This window comes from Hyla sarda, chromosome 1 (assembly GCF_029499605.1).
Source record: "Hyla sarda isolate aHylSar1 chromosome 1, aHylSar1.hap1, whole genome shotgun sequence".
In the NCBI taxonomy this organism is placed as follows: domain Eukaryota; kingdom Metazoa; phylum Chordata; class Amphibia; order Anura; family Hylidae; genus Hyla; species Hyla sarda.
The window spans coordinates 34669775-34696737 of NC_079189.1; the positions used below are offsets into that span (position 1 = coordinate 34669775).

The following is a 26963-nucleotide window of genomic DNA, read 5'->3' on the forward strand; positions in this document are numbered from 1 at the left end:
CTACTATTAGCTTTTAAGTTGTTGTACACACCAGTGCTGCAGCACACGGTCGCTGTGTAGTACACCCAATGTAATGACGGCAGTTGGCGACCGCCATCGTGTACCATCTACTTCTGCCTACCTTGGCCAAACAGCTTGCTCAGCATCTCCTCCTCATTGCAGTCTCCGGAATGTGACTCCCGCACGGACTCATTCAGCATCTGTCTTTGGTGCATCCAGTAGGGGCCGCACGAAGCCTGTCTCTTTAAGGGTTTGCGCGCGCCTCTGATTACACTCTCTATGAAACTTTGATCAGCAGAACCTATTTAAGCACACTTCACCCTACCTTCCATGCCTGAGCAATATTGTTGTTTTCCATTGTTAAGGTTCTGCTGATTATCCGCTGATTCCGACTTCTGCCTGTTTTGTGATTCTGTCTCTCACCTGACCCCTGATACTATCCTGTCTCTCCTGGTACAGACCTCGGACTGCTAGACTACACCTTTATCTGTCATTGAGCTAAAAACACCACCAGCACCTGTGCTACTCAGCTCTGCTACACCATTTGCCTGATCAGCTTCTACAGGCCCTGCTGCTGTGCTACTCCACCCAGCCTCAGTCAGCCCCACCCACCTGCAAACACAGGTCCGTTCCATTAAGGATCTTCCGGTCTGCTAGGCCAGCTGCCACTTCCCAGGGACCACTCTTGTGTAGCGACCTGGCATCTCCCTGCAGCTAAGACCAGCTCCCGCACTTGGAGCGGAATAAAGGGTTAAAACCATGGAGATACTTAGACTCCGCTCACAAGTTTGTCTCAAAGCCAAACCGGTATGTGGCACAGCGGGTCCACAACCGTTGGGGCGTTACACCCAAAATTGCACTTTCTCAATCTCTCTCCTTTCCCTATCATTGCTTCTAGGCTGGATTTGGGCTTGAGGTGAATCGCTGCTGTAAAAAAGCTTTTCTGTGCAACACACTGCTCTCTGTCCCTCTCTCTAAAATGCTGATGTGACTGGCCGCAAAATGGCTGCCAATTATATAGGGATGTGACATCACAGGGGTGGCTGGCTCCTGATAGGCTGCATGCTACATGTGATTAATGGTCATCCCGTCTTCCCAGAGTTCCTTGCCCCATGTCCTGACATGTGGAGCCCCATCTTAGATGCCCTGGAGCCTGGACTGCACTAAATGGAGTTTAATGAAGCAATTAGAGCGATTGAATCGCGGTGGTATTTGGATTTGTTGCAAAGCAAATTTTTTCTGAAATTCATAATGAATTCGGATTTGTCAGATTTGATTCGCTCATCCCTAATAGAATTATTCTGTACTATACACAAAGCTCTGGAAATAGAAATTTTCTGTCACAGTAAGTGTCTACTGAAAGCCCTGTGGACATGACTTCACTGCATTTCAGCTTGTATCCGCTAAGAATGAATGATTAAAATAGTCCTCAGCACTAGAAGGACGGCTTTATCAGAAACAAAGGGGAAAACAAAGAGGAAAAGTTAACCAGTTGCCCATAGCAACCAATCAGATCGCTTCTGTTGTTTTTCAGAGGCCTTTTTGAAAATGAAAGAAGCGATCGGATTGGTTGCTATAGGTAACTGGTCAACTTTTCTTTACACAGGTTTTGATGAATCTCCCCCAACGTCACTGGATGCTCGCACCAGATAAATACCCTAGTTTGGAATAGTTCTTGTTTTTATCTTTTGTAAGAGTTTTAATGGAATTTAAATGTTTTTGCTTTACATGTTTTTTTTTTATGTGTTGATATGTTTTAAAATTTCAATTTGACCCCATCATAGAAGAAGCTAATTTGGTAGTGCAAACATTTTTTTATTGATCACATTAAATGCAACTATCTATTTCTAAATACTTCAATGTGGACGCTATGTAAATTTTGTCACAAGCCTTTGTCACAATATATAGCAACTTAAATGAAATCACCAAGTAGTAACCCCAATATTTACCAAAAATATCTTGGGGCAATAAGGTCCCATTTAAATAGTGAAATGTCTGCTCATAGACATTGCCGCAGGTGGCAATGTATTTCTTAGCGGATTCCCCAGAGAGAGTTAACATGTTCATTCTTTCTGAGGAGTCCGGAATTTGAATTTCCACTATAGATGTTTCCACCACAAAAATTCTGCTGTGTGTATGGTGCAGCAAAATCCCATTGAAAAAAAATGGACTTCCCTGCAACAGAATTTCTGAGGATTCTGCTCGAAAATGTTGCCGCATTAACCCCTTAACGACGCAGGATGTAAATGTACGTCCTGGTGAAGTGGTACTTAACGCACCAGGACGTACATTTACGTCCTGAGCATAACCGCGAGCATCGGAGCAATGCCGACATCATGCGCGGCAGGTCCCGGCTGTGGATCGCAGCCAGGGACCTGCCGGTAATGGCGGATACCCGCGATCTGGCAGATGTCCGCCATTAACCCCTCAGATGCCGTGATCAATACAGATCATGGCATCTGCAGCATCGCGGTCACTTAACAGGATGATCGGATCACCCGCAGCGCTGCCGCGGCGATCCGATCGTCCTGCACGGCAGACGGAGGTCCCCTCACCTGGCTCCACTACCTTCCGGGAGTCTTCTGTTCTGATCTGCCTTCCCGCAGACCAGAGCAGAAGATGACCGATAATGCTGATCAGTGCTGTGTCCTACACATAGCACTGAACAGCATTAGCAATCGAATGGTTGCTCCTATGGGGTCTATAAGAGTGTAAAAATAAAAGTAAAAGTAAAAAAAATGTGAAAAACCCCCTCCCTCAATAAAAACGTAAATTGTCCCATTTTCCCTATTTTACCCCCAAAAAGTGTAAAAAAAATTATTTTATATACATATTTGGTATTGCCGCATGCGTAAATATCAGAACTATTAAAATAAAATGTAAATGATCCCATACGGTGAACGGCGTGAACGTAAAAAAAAATAAAAAATAAATAGCTGCTTTTTTTTTCAATAGTATTAAAGATTTTAAACATACAAAGTAGTAAATGTGCAAGTGACCAAGGGGCCAAAATACGGTATGTGGTGCACATGCGCCCAAAAGAAATAAACAGGTAATATGGCAAATAAGTCATATTAGGAGCAGTAACACTAGTCTTTTAGGACTCCAACATGACAACAATAAACACTTATGCATACATGGCAGACAATAAAATATCAGCACCTAGTCTGGCATAAGTCATAAGTGTTCCTACAAGAAAAAGAAAAGAGCAAGAATAAATGAGAAAGGGAGAAGGCTCCCAGGTAGACCGGAAGGAAGACAGGAGGAGTTGGAAGGAGACAGAAAAACACAGGCAGAGAGAGAGAGAGACGATAAAGAGGACTAACCTTTCAGCAAGGTGCACTGGTGAGAACCCCAACATCGGACAGACTGACATCATATGTAAGGGCACATGCTCAAGGCATTAGTCAGTAGACATTTCTTGAGAGTTCAAGTGGAGAGTTCTGTATGTGTCGGAGGAGAGAAAGGATATCCACGGTCCCCATATGAGATAGTGTCTCTCTACTTGCCCTCTGGAGTCTGCCAGCAACTCCTCCATCCTATGTAGATGGGAGAGTTCCTGGAGCCAAGAAGTGAATGTGGGAGCAGAGGAAGATTTCCACAATCGGGGGATGACTGTACGAGCCGCCAGAAGCATAAAGCTAAAATAGCTGCTTTTTTATAACATTTTATTCCCAAAAAAATTTATAAAAAATTTAATAAAAGTAAAAGTAAGCAAATATGGTATTAATAAAAAGTACAGATCGCGGTGCAAAAAATTAGCCCTCATACCGCCACTGAAAAAGTTATAGGTCTTCAAAATAGGGGGATTTTAAACGTACTAATTTGGTAAAAAAAAAAATTAAGCGCAACAGTAATAGAAAAGTGTATAATCATGGGTATCATTTTTTATCGTATTGACCCAGAGAATAAAAAATACATGTCATTTTTACCATAAATTGTACGGCGTGAAAACAAAACCTTCCAAAATTTGTAAAATTGCGGTTTTCTTTTTAATTTCCCCACACAAATAGTATTTTTTTGGTTGCACCATACATTTTATGGTAAAGTGAGTGATGGCATTACAGCGGACAACTGGTCACGCAAAAAACAAGCCCTCACACTAGTCTGTGGATGAAAATATAAAAGAGTTATGATTTTTTGAAGGGGAGGAGGAAAAAACGAAAACGTAAAAATAAAATTGTCTTAGTCCTTAAGGTCCAAATGGGCTGAGTCCTTAAGGGGTTAATGGGACCTAAGGATCATGGCTTTCAAAAATCCATAAACACCAATGCGTTTCTGGTGCCTACACACCCTTAGACATGACTAAAGGTTCCTAGGAGCCAGAAATGGGCTGGTGTTGAGGCTGTCTTGAGATTCCTGTAATGTCTACACAAGCTGAATAAAATAAGTTCTTTATAACTGCATCTGCTGGATCCAGTTTTCAGTTCCCTGTTGCCTGACTAGTCAGACTCTGGTTACAATGTGTATCCAAATGAGCCCAATATTGAACTTTAAGCCCCTCCTCATAATCATGACAAGGCTATAACATTGATAGTTGGGGTAATAAAGAATTATTTTCTAGTTGTAGTTCTGTCACTTCTCTTGTTTATGACTCTTCTAAACTCTGACATGTCTGAAACATATGCAAAATTTGGCACAAACCATGAAGCTTGAATTCCCATCTCTTAAAGTTATCCCCTATTCTGATAACAAGCTGGTCAGTGGGGATCTGACTTCTAGGACCCCAAAAAATCATTAGAATGGACTAAAATTGTCCCCTTAATAAAGGGTATGCACTATGCATGCAAAGCCAGCGCTTCATTCATTCTCTACGGGGCATCATTGCCGAATGCTAAGCTCTGAGGTCAGCTTGCTATCACCTATCCTGTGGATAGGGTATGCATTTTGGAAATAGAAATATCCCTGCAACTTTTTTTGCAGCACTACATATGCTTATTTTGTACTATTAGGGCCTCAGTTTGGTTACAAATAAAGAAATTACTACTTACCACAATTTAGGGATACTATTGGCCCTGGAGAACAAATTCTCTAATAGATGTCACTAAAAATGGTCACCAAGGGGCCATGACCAGAGTAAGCATAGGTAATTTTGAGATGGGATTTTTATGTGCAGGCACTTTTCCACTTTCTACTTACTTTGCCAAATGAAGTCAATGACACTGTTAAAGTTTGGTGAACCTTATTTAAAAAAAAGTATAACTTACACCCTAAAACTGCCATAAACATGGGAATCGATATGTGTTCAAAAGTTGAGACTTTGAGGTTGAGGTTGACCCATCATAACAACTCATGATCATGACATATCGGTAGGATGTGCTAGGTTTTTTGGGTGGTGTCCAACTGCTTTTATCCACCTCAAGAGCAAGAACACACAAAGGGAAAGAGCTATTCTTTATAAGGGGTACTCTGCCCCTAGACATCTTATACCCTATCCATAGATCTCAGCTGCGGCACCCCCAGACATCCAGTGCACGGAGCTAACTTTGCTCTGTGCCGGATGACTGGCGATGCGGGGTGGAGGCTCGTGACGTCATGGCCATGCCCCCTCAATGCAATTCTATGGGAGGGGGTGTCATGCCCCCTCAACATAGACTTGCATTGAGGGGAGCGTGGCCATGATGTCACAAGAGGGGTGCGGCCGTGACATCACGAGCCTCCAAAGTTCCGGCGCTGCACCCGACACTCTAAATGAACGCTGGGTGCAGAAGGGAGATCGCGGGGGTCCCCAGCGGCAGCACCCCAGCAATCAGACATCCTTTCTCCTATCCTTTGGATAGGGGATAAGATGTCTACGGACGGAGTACCCCTTAAGTTTTTTGTGGCTGCAATCTTGTACCATTGGCCAACAGTGTGTCATTCAAAAATAGCTGAATGGAAGCTACAAAAGATAAGGTGTCACTAGAATTGCTACCATTTCATACTGGTGGATAACTGGGGTCACAGTGGTTGAATTTACATTGAATCTACATTGAATCTACATCAGACGTGTTTGTGATGAGACCAACCCACGTAATTTCTATATATAGGCAGCTGTATAGAATATTTTCAATACTTTTGTATAATAGATTCCATTCTTAGGAAGGTCCTTTATGCTTTGCCTCATATCTGCCATATGTGAAGGCCAAGACCATGTGGCCTCCAGAAAAAGCAGAGCTGAGAAGAGGCAATGTGACTGAGGTGCTCAATGGTGATCTCAGCAACGTGACCCCCCCACACACACGGTCAACCATTGAAAATTCATCCTAGATCTTTGTCATCAATATTTGAACCCCCGAATAGACAACTGTATCACTATCACCTGTATCCTACTGAATAATAGATTATTTACCTGATATCTGCCATTCAGCCGCACCGTCTGTGAGTTCCGGCCTTGTGACATTGCTTAAGAATTATGCATTTAATGTGAAGTTATAAATCACTCTAGATAATACAGCGTCTGGTAAAAATGACTGAACTCCAACAACTCCCATACAGATCAGCCAGGCTTTCTTAATACATTAATAGTATGAGCACATTCACCCACGTGTTATTTTTTTATTGTATCAGGTGTTTAGTCTTTATGGCTCTCCTACTTTTTTTTTTGCTTCTTCTCCGTTTATTTCCTATAAAAGATTGTTAAAGCTTTTATTCTGGAAATCTTTTCAGTCAGAATACAAAATACAAGCATAAAAAAAATAAAAAATAAAGCATTCATAGAAGTGAAATATCATACAAATAATAAGCCAGCGCTTTCAGCTGGGAGAATTCACGGAATGTAGAAAGGGCAAAGGCGGAATCTCATTTGCATTCTCCTGTTGCCATGGATATGAAGTGCAGCTTTTGGGCCTACCTCTGTGTTAGCCAAAATTTCAGCCTCTAAAGAAGTCTTGTGTTAACCTTTTAATAGTTCAATCTTTTTTTTGCTTTCTTAGGAGATAGTGTTGACTAAAGTAGCAGATTTTGACTGTTTTAGCCTATTGGTCGGCCATGTCATGCTGTAAGATCGGATCAGGAAGGGGTGAGGCTGAATAGTTTGTTAAGTAGAACAGTCTTGTAGTAGGTATAATGGCACAGTTACACTCAATGGTTGGTTAGGATCTACACTCCCTTATCCTCCTGACAGTGCTCTACCTACCATCCAATGTGGCTTTATCACAAGAGGATCTCTCATTCAACATTGATCATCTACACCTCTCCCTCACCGTTCATTCTTAAATTTAGACATTTCCATTTTCACCATTAAGCCCAAAGCTAAGCCTAAAGCTTAGCAGAGACTTCTTGTTCTTTCTGTGCTGATAAGGAGGAAGATGGAAAATGGTCTGCACAGCATTACAGTGAAAGGTGACACCAGTAGATAGAGAAGACAATAGATGATGTTCACAGCCCAGCCTCCCCTCCCTGTGAAATTACCTCTCCAAAGGTCACAGAGCATGTTCAGTAATGTTTCCCCTTCATGTCAGTGGGACAGCTCCTGTCATTTGTTGTCTGTACCCATGAAGCTTACTGTTATACATGTCACTAACTAACACTATTAAGAACAGATCAGGCAAGATGGCTGCCCGACAAAAAAGTTTACAAAAAATAAGAAATTAGAACCAGAAACTGGTTAGAAAAATACAAATGTTTCAGTATCAGTTCTTATCAGTAAAAGAAAAACAAATCTAGGCAATATATTCTCTTTAATGACCATGACATAGAATTTGTCAGCAGATAAGAATCATTCAGTCCAGCTAGTCTGCCCGATCATCTAGTCTGCCCGATCATCTAGTCTGCCCGATCATCTGGTGTGCCCAATTTTCTAGTCTCCCCGATCATCTAGTCTCCCTGATCATCTTGTCTGCTCGTTCATCTAGTCTTCCCGATCATCTAGTCTGCCCAATTTTCTAGTTTCCCCGATCATCTAGTCTCCTTGATCATCTAGTCTCCACAACCATCTAATCTGCTCAATCATCTAGGCTGCTCGTTCATCTAGTCTCCCCGATCATCTAGTCTGCCCAATTTTCTAGTCTCCCCAACCATCTAGTCTGCTTGATCATCTAGTCTGCCTAATGTGGCACTCATAACTTCTGTTTGTCTCGTTCTGTACTTCTTACACCACCCTGTAACTGCCCTGGCCATCTGCAGAAAGATGTGTCCTTGTTTTGGGAACTTTTTGCACTACTCTCTCTCTAAAACCTCCAACCCCCCCCCCCCCTCGATGCCTGACCCCTAACTGCACCTTGTCATTCAGACCCTAGTTGTCACAGTGTGCGCTCCGGTCCCCTTCCCCAGACCAGAGCGCCCGCTCCCCCGGCCTACTGCCTCGGGATCCCGGCGGCCCCCAGTCAGTCACACTTACCGGGAGCCTGGGTTCCCTTTGTCGGGGACGCGGCTGCCGTGACGGCTGGTCCCCGTTCACGCGCCGCGTCCCTATTCTACTTACCTGGCTCCCCGCTCACTGCGCCGTCCACCTCTACCTCCTAGCGCACGCGGCCCTACTCTCTAGGGCGCGCGCGCCGCCTTCAGTAAATTTAAAGGGCCAGCGCACCGGTAATTGGTGCGCTGGTTCCTCATTTCCCCTGTCCTTCCCAATAAAAAGCACCTGCCTCTTCCTGCCCTTGCCGGATCTTTGTGCCCTAGTGCTTCTGAGAAAGCGTTCCATATTGTGTGTATTGCCTTGCCTGTTACCGAATCTGTTGCTACCTCCTACTCGCCTTTGAACCCTTGCCGCCTGCCCTGACCTCTGCTATGTCCGACTACGCTCCTGCTTGCTCCCTGTGTACCACGCCATATCAGCCGCCAGAGAGGTCGTGTTGCTACTGGAGGATACGACCTGGTGGTTACCGCCGCAGCAAGTCCATCCCACCCTGCGGTGGGCTCTGGTGAAAACCAGTAACCACTTAGAACCGGTCCTCTGGTACAACCTACGCCATAGCCTCTCTGGTCCAGAGGATCCACTACCAGTCCTGCCAGTACGTGACACTAGTGTTATATAACCTCATCAGCATGACACCCAGCCCAGGTGGGTTTATGTAAATTTATGTTGCTCTAAGGCAGTTCATGGTATGTGGGGGTGGGGCTTAGCATGTTCCTATGTCTGGAGAGCAAATGTGGGTAATTTTCTGTGTCATTTGCCCTCATGTGGGAAGCTTTGGATAAGAATGAGATAAGATAAGAATGAGAAAAAGGGGGGAGGGAGGAGGGAGCAGGGGAGAGACTGATAATTAGCAGGACAAAGTGAGATGTAAAAGAGAACACAGTGCAGGTTATAAGAGAATCCAGTACAGTACAGGTTATAAGAAATTTTGATAATGAGAAAAGAAGCTCAAATCCACATTAAGTCCCCTGTTTTTTGAGTCAAAAAACAGTATCATTTTGGCTTCAAATGTCTTTCTCTCTTGTGTGTTTTTGAAGTTCCCTCTCAGTATCTTGATTGTAAGGTCATGTATGGAGCGGCCTGTTTGGGTAAAATGATGTCCAACTGGGGTGCAGTAGTCCTTTTCTTTATGGCAGTTGATGGAATGTCTGTGTAGATTCATCCTTTCATTGAGTTTCCGGCTGGTTTCACCAATGTAGCATCCCATGTCACACTTGGTGCATTGTATCATGTAGACCACATTTGGGGATGTGCAGGAGTATAGTCCCCTAATGTTATATGTCTTGTTGTTGTGGGTGGCTTCCATCTTGGTGCAGATATGTTGGCAGAGTTTGCAGCGTGGTTTGTTGCAGGGTTTGGTCTTATACTCTGTGTCTGTTCTTTCTGTAGGTAATTTTCGACTGACCAGCTTTTGTTTTAAATTGTGTGGTTGTCTGAAGGCCAAGATGGGAGGTTCAGGGAAGATTTCTTTTAGCATCTCATCTTCCGCCAATATCGGCTGTAGGTCCTTGATAATTTTTCGCATTTCTTCAAGGGCCGGATTGTATGTGGCTACCAGTGGTACGCGTGGTGATGGTTGTATCTCTCTGTTGGCGGAAGATGAGATGCTAAAAGAAATCTTCCCTGAACCTCCCATCTTGGCCTTCAGACAACCACACAATTTAAAACAAAAGCTGGTCAGTCGAAAATTACCTACAGAAAGAACAGACACAGAGTATGGGACCAAACTGCAACATTTTATGATTTGCATCTGCATCACTGGACTAATACGGCTACTCAAATTTACTACATTATATATATATATATATATATATATATATATATATATATATATATATATATATATTAGTTTAATTATTGCTCCTCTTTTTTTGAGCAGATTAGATGGGTCGCATGGTTCTTACATGCCGACACATTCTATGTTTCCCTAATGAACATGAAATGGCCGCCATATCGACTATCACTTAGTTTTCCTAAGACCATACATAACTGGGGCTAAATTCCCTTAATAAAAGTGGTGTCTGGGTTTTTAGAATGTATATTAAGAATGCGACAATGCACTCTTTTATGAGAAAGTAAGACAGCACCTTGTTTATCCCATAACTTGGCAGCAGAGCTCTCGCCGCTGACACCTGCTGTAAAGTATTCTTAATAATGGTCACTACAGCCGGCTCCCTCTGGGAAGCACCTTTTTTAAAACATCTTTTTCAAATATGTGTAAGAAACATCACGAGGATAAATAAAATGTGAGTTTGTTTCTGGGAAAGAAGAGAGGGAGGATTAACAGGAGGATGAGACTGCTTGAATAAAAGGAGCGGACATAGACTGCTCGACTCAGATTAGTGGCCTGGAACAGGAGATTATCAGGTTTGGCAAAAACAGGAATTGTTTAAATAGGAAAAAAAATGAAATTTTTGTTATGGCCATTTTTGGACCAACACGTCCAATGAAGCCAAAATTTTATAGGTATGAAATGAAATGTTCTCATTAGTGTGATGTTATTGTAAAATATATATAATAGGGATGAGCAAATCGAATCTGACAAATACGAATTTCAGGAAAAATTTGATTCGCAACTGATCCAAATACAGTGACCCCCCGACCTACGATGGCCCCGACATATGATGAAATCGACATACGATGGCCTTTCAGAGGCCATCGCATGTCGATGTCAGCATCAACATACGATGCTTTTTCATGTCGGGGCCATCGCATTTAGTGCTATCCGGCAGCGCCAAATGCTTAAGCTGCTGCCGGATAGCAGCTTAATGTTCCCCGTGTGGTGCGGTGAATATTACTTACCCCTCCACGATGCTCCGGGGTGCCCTCCGGGTCCAGCGCTTGTCTTCCGGTGTCTTCTTGGCCCTCTTCGATGACGTCAATACGCTGCTGCACACGTCATCCAATAGGAATGGCGTACGCAGCGGCGTAATGACGTCGCTACGCAGGCCCAGTAAGGCCTTGCGGAAGACAGAAGAGGACCGAAGAAGACAGAAGAGGACCGGAGAAGACAGCGGAGGACCGGAGAAGACAGCAGAGGACCGGAGAAGACAGCAGAGGACCAGAGAAGACAGCGGAGAGCCCAGCAGAGGCCGGGGTCACCATCGGGAGCGGCGGGGACACCATCTCGAGCGGCGGGGACAGGTGAGTACAGCTTCCTATACTTTACATTGCACGAATGCCTCAACATACGATGGATTCGACAAACGATGGCTCGTTTGGAACGAATTACCATCGTATGTTGAGGGACCACTGTATTGCCTCGATTTGACTGCACAAATCGCTTCATTAAACTGTATTTAGTGCGGACCAGGCTCCAGGGCATCTATGATGAAGAGAGAGAGAGAGAGAGAGAGAGGAGAGAGAGAGAGAGGAGAGAGAGAGGAGAGAGAGGAGAGAGAACTTTTGGGTGTCCTACACAGTGACTGTGCAGCTTCAGTGGGGTGTACAGCAACTCTAAAGCTTATAGGGCCCAGTTAGGCTGAGCACTCAAAGCCATTGTCACCTGCTATTAGTGCATAATAATACTGTACTGGATTCTACTACACAGTGATTCTGTACTGCTGCAGTGAGGTGTACAGCAACTGTAAAGCTAACAGGAGCCAGTTAGGGTAAGCCCAAAAAGTCATAGTCACCTGATTACAGTGCCTAATACAGGTTGCGTAACTGAGCTTATTCTCCTCTCATAAGTGTAACCTGTGCGTACATAGGTGGTGTACATTTTTTTCTTCCTGTAAAACTTATTTGGGCCTAGTTACTGTAAAAGGCCAGCCAAAGCTACACCCTTGGTTCTGTAGCCTTATACAGTTTTAAGCGGAGCGTATTGTCCACCTCTCATAAGTGTAAACTGAACGTACACCTATGTGGTGTACGTTTTTTTTTTCCTGAAAAACAAATTTTGGCCTAGTTACTGTGAAAGGCCAGCCAAAGCTACCCACTTGTTTCTGTAGCCTTATACAGTTTGTAGTGGAGCGTATAGTCCTCCTCTCATAAGTTTAAACTGTATGTACACCTACGTGGTGTCCTTTATATAAAACTTTATATAAAACTAAATTGTGCCTAGTTACTGTGAAAGGCCAGACAAAGCTACACCCTTGTTTCTATAGTCAAATGCAGTTTTAAGCGAAGTGGAGCGCATTGTCCTCCTCTCATAAGTGTAATATACACACACTCAGCTGGTGTATAAGTATGTCAGGCAGAAAAGTGCCAGGATGAGCACAGAGGAGTGGCAGAGGTTGCAGCAGAGTAGGGCTGTGTGCCAGCAGGAGGCCTGAGCTCCCGGTCTCAGCTAGCAGTCGTGTCCCGACCAGCAACCCAGCAGCCATGATTGATTGGTTTACTCAGTCATCCACTGCATCCCAAGTGCACGGCAGCACTGACGTGTTGAGCTGTAACTAAGTTCAGGGACAATACATGTCCTTTATGGCCCACTGGGTTAATGTGGTTCCTGCATGGTCACAACAGAAACTTGGCCAGGTCATGCCGCTTCCGCCACCACGCTCTCAGGCCGTTGGTCCTATGACAGTGTGCAACTCTGCCTCCTCATCCTCCACCGTGTCCTCAGCCTCCACTGCATGGACAAGTCATGGACAAGTAGTATTAATCAGCTCACCATTGGACAGTACCCAATGGACAAGTAGAAATCCAGCTTAGAAGGTGCAGTAAATGTGTCCCATTTATTCCATAAAAGCCATAGATTCAGGAGGTGAGTTAACTCTTGGGTGTGTCTTACCCTTAGTCATACTAAGAAAACAATATATGTATGGCATAATCAATTACGGGCTGGAGACCTATGATTGAAACTGCCCTACAAGTCCAGTGTAATGGATGTTTCAGAAACAAATTGCATCGATGTAGTCAATTTAGCACATACATTTGTTATGAAATCTATGTATAAAACTGTGCACTTTCTAGGATTAATGGAGGCTGAGGCATAATATATGACGCCATTAAGATAAGATAGATGATAAAAAGATTGATAAATAGATAGATCTGAATTCAATGTTGACATTATTCCCATATACATAAATACCCACGTTGTAGCCTTCAGTGTGGGTCCCAAGTCAAGGACTGGATAATAAGTAAAGGATTTCAATAAATTGACAGTATTAATAGGGTTAAGCACTTGTGGCCAACAAACTTAGCCCGCTGTACAGATCTTTCCCATGGATAGCAGGCACCATCAAAGTTTGGGAATTTAGTCCTGTTCAGCATCGGGGAAGTAACATAACATTGCAAGAATAAAAGCTGCTGGACATTATTGTACTCTATGTACATGACATTGTACTCCTTGGCAATGAGCAGCTGTGTTTGCTTGTGTGAGGGACGCACATTTCTCAGGTACACGACACTGTTTAATGGTCGGATAATGGATTAACCCATGGATGCCATGGATGTTTTTTACTATACTATTTATTCAGTTAAAGGGGTACACCGGTGGAAAACTTTTTTTTTTAATTCAATTGGTGCCAGAAAGTTAAACAGATTTCTAAATTACTTCTATTAAAAAAATCTTAATTCTTCCAGTACTTATTAGCTGCTGAATACTACAGAGGAAATTATTTTCTTTTTGGAATACAGAGCTCTTTGCTGACATCACGAGCACAGTGCTCTCTGCTGACATCTCTGTCCATTTTAGGAACTGTCCAGAGCAGCATATGTTTGCTATGGGGATTTTCTCCTACTCTGGACAGTTCTTAAAATGGGGGTCACGGTTATTACTGAGGCCCCCATACTGTAGATCCCAACACAGTGTGCCTGTATCTTATAGTTGGTGCTGTTTATGGTTGTACAGTATCATGGTCACAGCCCTCGATGGAACATTGTGATCCCTTCATTTTGAAGATCACAGAGGCCTCTGGGTTCAGGCACAATCATTTAGATACTAATTTCTTATTTTAATACAAGAACATTGATATTAAAACCTGGAAACCCCTTTTAAAAGATGATCTGCAAGTGCATTGGCCTCTGTTCAAAGACACATAAGTCATTCAGTATGTGGGCTTCAGTCTAGTGTCAGAACCTTGGCCTACTAGGGCCTCCTTTGGTCCACTAATGGTATTGTCTCACCCTTTACAAACCTAGGAACTGGTGCCTTTGGACCAGGCGCATAGCTTGGGAAGAGCAACATGGGCATGTACCCCAGGTGGTCAGTGCCAAAGAAGGTGCTGACAATCCATTTTGCCTTGCCCAAGGGTATATAGATAGGACAGAAAACTAAACCGTTGCCTTGGGTAAAAGAAAGCATGGCTCCAGCTCTGTTGTAGACTACAAATGACACAAATATACTGTACATCCCCTGTCTTGGCTGGCAGGATAGAAGCGCTTGAATTGGTGTGAGGATGTCCTAGTGTTGTTTCCTATCAAGCATTTACTTACCTGACATCTCAGTGTTATCTTCAATAGTGATATGTAAGATGAAGAAAAATGTGGGAGGATTGAAATAAATGCAAAGTTGGTTCATGTGAACTAAATAGCACACAAACACAGGCGAGATAGATATGAGATAGATAGATAGATAGATAGATACAAAGAATAAGTTGGCCAGCACTATTGATTCCAAACTATTATACGGACCTGGCTTACAGGTGCAGGCTGCTGGGCTAAATATACAGCAACAGGAGAATACAGCAGCACACTGCTAGCACAAAGATATAGAGAAAACATGAGTATATAGATACAACATGAGAAGCTATTCAGCTATGGTGCAGTAATGAAATAGTGAGATACTTAGCTTGGATAGATAGATTGATAGATAGATATGAGATAGATAGATAGATAGATAGATAGGAGATAGATAGATAGATAGATAGATAGATATGAGATAGATAGATATATAGATAGAAAAAAGGATTGACTGCAGCACACCAGCGTATCCAGTAAAAATGTTGTAGCTTTATTCCATAGATACAAAGATTAAGTTTCTGTGGTGTCACACCACCATTGTCAAGACTTGACAATGGTGGTGTGCGACCACAGAAACGTAGTCCTTGTATCTATAGAATAAAGCTACAACATTTTTACTGGATACACTGGTGTGCTGCAGTCAATCCTTTTTTCTATCCACCTCATTGGACTCAGGACCGGGGCCCTGTGTCTGCCTGCACCCACTACTTTTTCTGCCACCTGGTGTGCTGCTCTCCTCTAATTTCTAGATAGATAGATATAAGATAGATAGATGTCAGATAGATAGAAAGATAAATGTATAAATAAATATATATGAGATAGATAGATAGATATGAGATAGATAGATAGATAGAAAGATAGAGATAGATAGATAAATAAATAGATATGTGATATATAGGTAAATAGATAGATAGATAACGCTATTTATAGATATTTATAGTATAATATGCTGTTTTTGTGGTATTCATCTCCAGACTGACCATTTGTATAATATATGTATAGTATAATCAATTACGGGCTGGAGACCTATGATGGAAACTGTCCTACAAGTCCGGTGTAATGGATGTTCCAGAAATAAATTGCATTGATGTAGTGCATTGAGCACATACATTTGTTATGCAATCTATGTATAAATCTGTGCACTTTCCAGGATTAATGGCGGCTGGGCAATAACGTATGACGCCGTCCGCCTGGCAATCACCGATTGATTAATCAGCCCAAATCCTATTTAAATTCCCTTTATTTGTGGTGATGAAATATCTCTCCGAAAAACAACGCAAAGTAAGAAAAATGTCCGTGAAATATATGGGGGGAATAATTGAAATCATTTTTATTTCACCAAATAACGTTCAGCCAGAATGTCTGTTTGCAAACTTCCAGCCTACTGAGATTAGAAAGAAGAATGACAATGCAGCATGTGAATGGAAGTCAAGGTCTGAATCTTAAATAGAAGCTGATACAATGCATTAAAGAAGAGGATTGAGACATGTCTCACACTGGCCACTAAGGAAGGAGGAGGGGTGTGTGGCTGGAGGAGAATTCTATGCATGACCGACCTGGATTTTATACTGTATACTTATATAAGAATATGGAATTGTTATGATTTATCTATACAGAGGACAAAATTCTGGTTCTGACACCCATCCAACTTTTCTCCTGTTCAGGTACATGGACCTAATGGACACTGTTCATCATTTGGAGAAGGAATAAATAAGTTAACCTTCTAGCTTTACCCTTTAGTTTTTTACCAGTGTATTATTTGGGACAAACATGAGCCCTAAATAGGTTTACCTCACGTACAAGGAAACGGGATAGGCTTAATATCTCAATCCCTATTCAAGTTTATCCCGCCCATAAGGAAACTGAATGGGTTTGAACAATTGCTCATCTGCCCATGAGGAAACAGGGTGGGCTTAAATCCCTGTTCAAGTTTATTTCACCCATAAAAAATGGGATGGGTTTGAACCCAACCCAGACCAACCCCCCCCCCCCCCCCCCGCGCTCAGCTCAGGTTTCATCCACCTATAAGAAAACAGGGTGGGTTTAAATCCCTTTGCATGTTTATTTAACTATTTTACCCTGCCCATGAGGACTTGAGATAGGCTTAAGTAACTGCTCAAGTTAACCCCACCCATGAGGAACAAGGGTTGGTCTTAAATTGAGCTGTGATCAATTCTTTGTGCACATATCCCTTTAATAACAGGGAGGCAATGAGATGATGGTATACACAACCAATGAACCACCATGGACCCAAAATGCGTCAAGATGTGAATGGGTGGTCTGTGCAGGTGTGATGTTGTTTAAGTATCTAGAGACCCACCAAGCCAGGTGTGAATCCGTGCACTAAGTTTGGAGGAGGAGTACTGATTTTTTTCTATGCGTCATAGGATTTTAAGTTAACTTTTTACTGCAAATAGGTTGAGCACAATAGATGTGAATAATATTCCAAGTTGAAAATTTAGTAGAAATGTCCATTTTTTTTTCTTGGCCAACACCACCCCAATCCCCGCTGTGCTGTACTTTTACAGCTGATCAATAATACATTGCTATGTGTTGCGTCTCTTTTTTTTGTTACGTACAAAGTGAATTAATTGGTCACAATATTGCCGGCTGTGGCTCTTTCATTTTCGGACAATAAAGCCTATTCTTCTATCCCCGCCGCTCAGTGATTTGGGGATTTCTGTGATGTTGTGGTTTTCATTACGGCACTAAAACACGAGTCTGTGCTCCCGTACCCAGACAGTAATAACAATTATTGTCGTGAATGATTGCTTTGTGGGGTAGAACGGCCATTTAGACGGAAGGTTCAAAATAGAAGCACAGATTTCTCCTGTTAGGCTCCCGCATCTCATAAAAACCTTCTCTGGCTGCGACAATCTATGCATAGGGATATTATAGACCTTTTATTTGTGCGCAGTAGTCATGGGTAAGCATTGTAAATGTTGGAATGGAACACAGCAAAAGACGTATAATGTTCTGCGAGGAGTTAGTTATAGTTTTTAATTGGCCCTAAAACATGTTGTCCTCAATAAGGACCACTATTGCTTTAACCTACTGTACTTGTACAGCAACTTCTTAAACAGCCTTCTGCTGGATAATCCACTAACTCCTATCTGTACCTTCTAATATGAATTTCTCAGGACCATGCAATACTTTAGGACCTATGTAGTAGCCGCAAGGGGTGATGCATCCCATACAATATTCCATAGTGCTCATGTACATGTTGAGTCAGCCACAGTGCCCCAAAAAGTACCAACCACAGCGCCTCATGCCATACCAGAAACAGTGCCCTATGAGTGCCATCCCATTAACCAAGAATGAAAATTATTTTATTAACTTCTTCCATGCTTCTACACTGTGAGCTTTTAGCGAAGGAGAGATTTTCTTATATAAAGAACAGGTTCTACTTTAGGCCTGGTAGATTAGCGACATAGGGCCTTAGTTACTTAGGATTTTTTTGTGTTGCAAGTGTCCGACAAAAAATCCAAAAAACCCTAATAACTCTGAAAAATCTGACAGCCCAGTGCATGTGTTAAAAAAGCATAAACGTAGGAAAAATTGCCAAATACATACCATGGAAAAAAAAAACTGTCGGAAACAAAAACTCACAAATAATTTTTTTTTTAAAAACTACACTCCACACTTAGTAAATGAAGGCCATAAAGTCTTCCAAAGTGCTTACCTAACAGACCAAGCTGGAGTCACCAATGCTCAAAAAGTGCCAGCTGCAATAACCTATAATTGTGATAGCCACAGGATCCCCATAAAAGAATCCCAGAGTTTATGTAATTTCAGCAAATATGCCCCTAAAGTACCAGCCACAGTGTCCTAACACTACTAAATATAATCCTCTCATAAGTATCAGCCACAAAACCCTCCCCTTAAAGGGGTACTCCGGCCCTAAGACATCTTATCCCCTATCCAAAGGATAGGGGATAAGACATCTGACCGCGGGAGTTCCGCCGCTGGGGACCCCTGCAATCTTGCAATCGGCACCCACGTCTTTGAGCTGCACGCTGTGCTGCCAGCTCACAAACTGCCGGGTGCCCACCACGGGGCCAGAGTCTCGTGATGTCACGACTCCGCCCTGTGTGACGTCACGCTCCCTCCCATAGAATTGCATAGCGGCATGATACTCCGGCCCCGTGGTCAGCCCCCGGCAGTTTGTGAGCTGGCAGCGCGGCGTGCAGCTCAAAGATGTGGGTGTCGAATGCAAGATTGCAGGGGTCCTCAGCGGCGCGACCCCTGCGGTCAGACATCTTATCTCCTATCCTTTGGACAGGGGATAAGATGTCTTAGGGCCGGAGTACCCCTTTAAAGAGTACCTGTCACCAAACTAAACTTTTAATATATTTTTCCTTATGTAATTATAAGACACTTTGCTATTTACTTGCTGTTAAAATTCTTAACCTTTATATGTTTTTATTGTGATTGAAAAAATGGCCACTAGGTGGCTCTTTTCTGTTCCCTGCCGCAAGTCAAACAGTTAGTTTTGTCTCCTCCCGGCCTGGCAGGAGCCCAAACTCAGGAAGTGCGTGCAGGGCATGGTGGGGAATGGCGAGGTACAGCTCTCACAGACTTCAGTGATGTTGCACCTGCTGGGGAACACCCTCTTTCTCCTGCTGGGAGCTCACACAATGTGAGCATGGAAAAATGTATCATGCAGAGCTTTTTAAAGCTTGGACATTTTTTTAAGGGCAGGAGGGGAATGTAATCTGAGTTAGTATAGAAAATATGGTTTGATGACAGGTACTCTTTAACCAAGCAGGGGAACCATTTTACTGACTCCTTCCATGTTTCTGAGTTTTAGGCTGATGTATGATGCTCAGAAAAATGGACATCTAATATGAACAGCAAGTTCTCAGAATGATACACTACTTTAGGACAACTGGAGAAGCAGTATGGAGTGCAGCATAGCCTACAACATTACATAGTGCCTTAGTGATTGCCAACTCCGCAATTAAGTAAGCCCCAATATCTCATACTAGTCACAATCTCAATACCTTATTATAGTGACAGCCAATATAGTCTATACTTGTGACAGTCAGAATACCGCATTCTGGGACAGCTACAATACCTACAATACCAATACAACGCCAAATAATACCATACTAGTGGCCACAAACCCCCATAGGAAACCCCAGTGCACATGCTGTTTTAGCCACAGTGCTCCAAAGATATTAGACATGGTGCCTTCATAATACTGTCTACCAGATAAGCCCACTTCAAGTTTTCCGGGGGACAAGAAACCAAAAACATAGGACACTTGTCCAGGCTCATGTCTAGTCTATGAAGTCATGACTTTGCACATGGGTAAGCCATCACTGTAGAAAGACGTAAGGAGGAGTCTTGGAAGGATGGATGAAGATTAGGAAGTAGAAGAAGTAGCTGTGTAAAGCAAAGAGGAACAAAATCACTGGCATTGTATGATGTAGGTGGAGGAATTCATGACTACAGTCATAATGGCATTCATAATAAGACTATGGATTTGAGTTTGGCCATACATACACACATAGCCTTAGTTATCTTGAATGCGTAATGTATTGTGTTGGGATAACCTAATGAACCAGAGACAATCATATTATTATTATTATTATTACTATAGTTATTATTATTATTATTATTATTATTATTATTATTATAAATAAATAATAGTGATAATCATATCAATAATTATTTATTTATTTTTATAGCACCAGTAATTGAGGAGTAATGTTAAAATGAGGTTTGTACAAGGTGGTAGGACAGTTTATCTTTGCTTAAATTCCTTCACTGTATTTGTAGCGACCACTTCTGCAGGAAGGCTATTCCATGCATCCACTACTCTCTCAGTAAAGAAATACTTCCTGATATTACTGCAGAAACCTTTGCCCCTCTAATTTAAAGCAATGTCCTCTTGTGGTATTTTTTCTTATTTTAAATATTCTCTCCTCCTTTACCGTGTTGATTCCCTTTATGTATTTAAAAGTCTCTATCATATCACCTCTGTCTCTTCTTTCTTCTATACATGTTAAGGTCCTTAACCTTTCCTGGTAAGTTTTATCCTGCAATCCATGTACTAGTTTAGTATCTTCAATGAACTCTCTCTCTGGAGTATCTATATCCATCTGGAGATACAGCCTCCAGTACTGCGCACAATACTCCAAGTGAGGTCTCGCCAGTGTTCTGTACAGCGGCATGAGCACTTTTCTCTTTCTACTGCTTATACCTCTCCCTATACATCCAAGCATTCTGCTAGCATTCCCTGCTGCTCTTTTACATTGTCTTCCTACCTTTAAGTCTTCTGAAATAATTACTCCTAAATCCCTTTCCTTAGATACTGAGGTCAGGACTGTGTCAAATACTCTATAATCTGCCCGAGGATTTTTACGCCCCAGGTGCATTATCTTGCACTTATCCACATTAAATTTCAGTTTCCAGAGTTCTGACCATTCTTCTAGATTTCCTAAATCCTTTTCCATTTGTCTTATCCCTCAAGGAACATCAACCCTGTTACATATGTCATGTCTGTATTGGCCTGTGTTCACACACAGCCATTGGTTTGGTTGTGCGTGAACAGTTTTATGTTCTCCGGCTAGGGAATAGTTAATGCCTCTGGTTTTTGCTAGCCAATAGCTCATAGGGTGTGTCTATTTAAAGTAAGCCCAGTCTAACCTCTGGGCTGGTGATTGACTTCATTATATCCTGACTTGCTAAGATGCTGGACATGCTGCATGGAGCTCTTGATGAAACACTCTTTTTTTGAGCCTCTAATCTACTATTTTACTTTAGCATGCACTTTGAATTTTCTGGTTTTATCCGTGGTTAGGTGGCATGCTTATAGTGGATTTTAATCTGTTTTTGTATAGTCGGTTTTAGGATTTGTATATCTTTTCTGCTATGTGTCTGTTCACACTGTGTTTTCTCTTTTATCCGTTCATATGTAGTTCTGTGTTTTATATTTCTGTTTTCCTACTGGGTCAGCTTCTGACCACACTGTGGAGTGTGCCGCTGGCCAGTAGTCTATTTGGATTTATTATTAATGGCTACTTTGTTAGTGGAGTGGAGTGTCTAGTCTTGTGTCCAATGAGAACAGTGTCCTATGTTAGATCCCTGTTACCAATCCATGGGCACTCCTTGTCTACTGGAGGTGTTCGGAGAGATTGCTATGCCTGTCTTGTGTTCAGTGTGAACAGTGTTCTATAATTATATCTTGTTGTATCCATTTTTCTGAGTTGTAACTTGGCATCCCTGTTACCTGTCCATTGGGAATCCGTGTCTGCTGGAGGTGTTCTGAGGGATTGCAATTATTCCTGTTTAGCGATAGATCCCGTTTATCTATCTGTGGGGAGGTTATTGTTATTCCTGTATCTACCAGAGGTTTTTCTAGGGGATTAAGTTTATTCCTGTTTTGTTCTGGAGTATGTTCAGATTTATCCATTTTCCTGTCTGGTGTTTTGAACTCTATATATTTATTAGTTCTTTAGTCAGATCTTTGGAGTTCTGTTTATGACTAGTGTTGCTCGCGAATATTCGCAATTCGAATATTATTCGCGAATATCGCATATTCGCGAATTCGCGAATTTCGCGAATATAGCGCTATATATTCATAATTACGAATATTCGTTTTTTTTTTTTTTTTCTTTTTCCTTCACAGTACACATCACAGTGATCACCCCTCTCTGCTTCCAGTTTGTGTGGTGTAAAGAAGGCTCTAATACTACTGTGTGAGACTGGCGTGCGAAAATTCGCATATGCGAAAAGTAGCATATGCTAATTTGCGCATATGCGAATTTTCGCGTATGCTAATTTTTTATATGCTAATTTTCACATATGTAAATTTTCGCATACGCGAACTTTCGCATATGCGAAAATAAAACGAGGATATAACGAATATGCGAATATTCGCGAATATATTACGAATATTCATCCATATATTCGCGAATATTCGCGAATTCGAATATGGCCTATGCCGCTCAACACTATTTATGACCGCTTATCTATAGTGTCCTCTGTTCACGACCACTGAGTCCTCTGTTCATGTCCGCTGATATATTGTCCTCTGTACTAACTCTCCGATCTGTGTCCTCTGATCTTTATACTATAGAGTTCTATGTTCCTGTTATGTTTCTGGTTTGTGACCGACTATTTATTAGTATGTGTTTTTGAGCCCACTTAGTTTAGGGAGGGACCAGTGCCCAGTTGTCAATCCACCGTTTAGGATGGATGGCCAAGTAGGCAGGAAGAGCGATTTTTGGCTCACTCTCCCTGTCCCCCTGGTCGGTCCCTGACACCTATCTTTGTGTCATCAGCAAAAAGACCAATACCTTACCATCGAGACCTTCTGTAATATCACCAATGAAGATGTTAAACAAAATTGGTCCCAGTAAAGATCCCTGTGGTACCCCACTGGTAACAAGACCTTGCTATGAATATTCCCCATTGACTACGACCCTCTGTTGTCTGGCACTCAGCCTCTGCCTTATCCACTCAACAATATGGGAATCCATGCTCAATGACTGCAGTTTATTGATGTCTTCTATGTGGAACAGTGTCAAAAGCCTTACTAAAATCTAGATATGCAATGTCTACTGCCCCTCTGCCATCTATTATTTTAGTCACCCAGTCCAAAAAATCTATAAGATTTGTTTGACATGATCTCCCTGATATAAACCCAAGTTGCTTTTCATCTTGCAATCCATAGGATTTTAGATGTTCCACAATTCTGCTTACACTTCGTGGTGTCAGCTATGGAGAGAGGTTTGCTATAGGGATTTGCTCCTAATCTGGACAGTTCCTGACACAGACAGAGGTGGCAGCAGAGAGCACTGTGGTCAGACTGGAAAGAACTACACAACTTCCTCTGGAGCATACAGCAGCTGATAAGTACTGGAAGGATTAACATTTTTTTAAATTCAATTTTGTAATTTAAAGATCTGTATCACTTCTAGCACCATTTAATTTAAAAAAGTACCCTTTTAACTTCAGCTGTACTGTACAATATCTTAATGCGCCAAAGATGAAGATGATGCTAGCAACATCTGTAGACAACACCCGTCAGACAGATACACACAGTAGTGCCGGCAATGTCTTCAATGGCATACAATTCATCGAGTTTTCAAAGGATAAGTAAGCATCATTTGTAGCGTGATCCACTTATGCTGTACTCTGGAGGATATATATATATATATATATATATATATATATATATATATATATATATTAAATGAACAGTGGCACACTAGGTGTCAGCAAAAAAAAAGGTGATTTATTCAAAAAGACGTGTTAGGCAACGTTTCAGCTGGCTCACCCAGCCATTTTCAAGCCTTGAAATTGGCTGGGTGAGCCAGCTGAAACGTTGCCTAACACGTCTTTTTGAATAAATCACCTTTTTTTTTTTTTTTTTTGCTGACACATGGTGTGCCAATGTTCATAAAATTTTTCTGTATTTTGGAGGGGTCCCCAACCTAGACCCAACACAGTAGGCACCCGAGCACCCTTTTTTTACCCCGGAGTGCTGCTTTCCTGCTCTCTCTCGCTCTCTCTCTCTCTCTCTCTCTCTCTCTCTCTCTCTCTCTCTCTCTCTCTCTCTATATATATATATATATATATATACTGTATATACCCGCGTTTTTCAGCACAAGTTTTTTGTGCTGAAAATGCTCCCCTCGGCTTTTACTCGAGTGAACTCTCTGCATGTCAATCCATTAATTATCGGCTGTGGGAGGCCTTCTTCTCCGCGTCGGGCCGGCCCCGGACTAGTGACGTTGCCTTGATGATGACGCACAGGGACATTCATGCGCAGCAGACGTCCCTGCGCATGAACATCCATGTGCTTCGTCGTCAAGGCAACCTCACTAGTCCGGGGCCGGCCCGGAGCGGAGAAGAGGGCCTCCCGGGGAAAATGTACAGCCCGAAACGACTAACCCTCCCCACCGGACGGTCCTTGCAGCATAGATGGCCCGGACCAGCTATCCCTTCCTTCCCACCAAGGGGAGGTGAGTAGAAAACTAAAGGGGGGTCTGGATGATGACGAAGGCCGCAGTGACCACTGATGACAGGCGGTGATGATGAAGGGGGGGGTGATGACAGGGTGATGATGATGGGGTGATGATGACGGGGGTGAAAATTACAGGGTGATGATGACAGGTTGATGATGACAGGGTAATGATGACGGCAGTGTTAATGACGGGGGTCTGGATGATGACAGGGGGGATGATGATATGTGGTGAGGATGTATTTCCCACCCTGGGCTTATAGTCACTAACTTTTCCTTGGTTTTTGGGGTGAAATTAGGGGCCTTGGCTTATATTCGGGTCGGCTTATACTCGAGTATATACAGTGTGTGTATGTGTATATATATATATATATATATATATATATATATATATATATATATATTCTTGCATTAGCTAATAACAGTTTAGAAGACTTATATTCTATAATGTGGAGGTCATGTAGCTTTTCCAGTATGTCTCCTGGTGATATAAGAACTTTCAGGCATTAATTCAAGACAACTCAGGACACCGAGCTGTATTACTCTTTTCTACACAGCACCTACAGAAAGAACTTTTTTTAGTACATATATCTTGTGAAGGTCAAGTGATAGACTGTGGGATAATAGGCAGCCATTGAAATTTTGCAAGGTGCTCGTATATCTTGGACTGCATGACCTTGTGTAGTTACCATAAGGGCAGCCATGTATAGAAGTCAAAGAATGGAGAAAAATATAACCAAGTAGTGAATAGGGAGGTGGAAAGACCTCCAAGAAGTGAGAAAAACAAGCATTGATTATGTTTGAAGGACACCAGCGGCTATTGTTACCTTCTTTATGGAACTTGAATACAACCAAAGAGCAGAGAAAACTATTGTGTTCTTCATATTGAACTTCTTGGAGTAAAAGGTTTTCTTCGGCTGCATTCTACTTTGATAATATGTACCTTTACCATTATGTTATTGTATTCCCATCTGGACATTTATGGCATATGAACAGGATATCCTTGTGAATAAACTTGGCGCTTAAGGGGGTACTCTGCCCCTAGACATCTTATCCCGTATCCAAAGGACCTCGGCTGCGGCCCCCCAGACATCTGGTGCATGGATCGAACTTCGCTTTGTGCCGGATGACTGGCGATGCAGGGCAGAGGCTCGTGACATCACGGTCACGCCCCACTAGTGACATCACGGCCATGCCCCCTCAATATAAATCTATGGGTGGGGGGTGTGGTGGCCGTCATGCCCCCTCCCATAGACTTACATTAAGGGTGTGTGGCCATTACGTCACAAGCGGGGCACGGCCGTCATGTCACAAGCCTCTGGCGCTGCACCCGACTCTCTAAATAAACACCGGGTGCAGCAGGGAGATCGCGGTGGTCCCCAGCGGCTGGTCCCCCGCAATCGGACATCTTATTCCCGATCCTTTGGATAGGGGACAAGATGTTTTTGGGCAGAGTGCCCCCTTTAATGCCAAGTTTATTCACGAAGATTTGATACAGAGTTGGATTCCTACTTGTGCACATATCCGAAGGGAGTGCCATATTGATTTACTTTCATAAGAACAGGATATGCCAAAATATGTGGGACCTACCTCTGACACCTTTCTTGAACTTGAGAGTACCCTGGCCTCTCTAGTCTTTTTGAAGTTGCTGCCAGTGGTTGACTTGAATGGCATTTGGCTATGGGAGTTACAGAAATAGGGTAGATTGCAAGGCCATATGTTTGGGGAACTCCCAGATATAACCCATCAGATAACGTACCAGGACATGTGGACATATACATCATCATTAACATCAGACTATGTTCAAATAGAGGCATAGAAGCACAGTAAATGTATTTTTTCAGTTTGACATTACAATCCAACTTCCCGTTCCCGAAATCTTTTCATGTAAGTATGCATGGCTTCTGCATGAACTCTTGCCAGACATATTTCCACTGCTCCCATCTTCAAAGAACGTCTCTAATCCACAATTTTTTTCTGTTTGTTGGAGAAATTAGACATGAGAAGAGTCACATGCACACGGCCTTTAGAAGTTTCAACTCTTTAGCAGGAGAAGCTTATACAAGTGAAACATATAACAAAGTCAATTTACTATATCAGGATCATTGAGTAACCTTTAAAGGGGTACTCCGGTGAAAACCTTTTTTCTTTTAAATCAACTGGTGCCAGAAAGTTAAACATATTTGTAAATTACTTCTATTAAAAAATATTAATCCTTCCTGTACTTATTAGCTGCTGAATGCT

At 42.4% G+C, this 26963-nt stretch overlaps 1 protein-coding gene and 1 long non-coding RNA gene across 2 annotated transcripts in view; one reads left to right on the top strand and one right to left on the bottom strand.

Annotated features, from left to right (window-relative positions):
• Positions 1-26963, top strand: part of CTNNA2 (catenin alpha 2) — a 2092931-nt gene that overhangs the window by 1118029 nt on the left and 947939 nt on the right. The window lies entirely within an intron of this gene.
• The window catches only part of LOC130334055 (uncharacterized), a 78563-nt gene continuing 78187 nt past the window's right edge, over positions 26588-26963 (bottom strand). The window contains exon 3 of the long non-coding RNA XR_008876031.1: positions 26588-26696. This is a non-coding gene — a long non-coding RNA (uncharacterized LOC130334055). The remainder of the gene's footprint in view (positions 26697-26963) is intronic.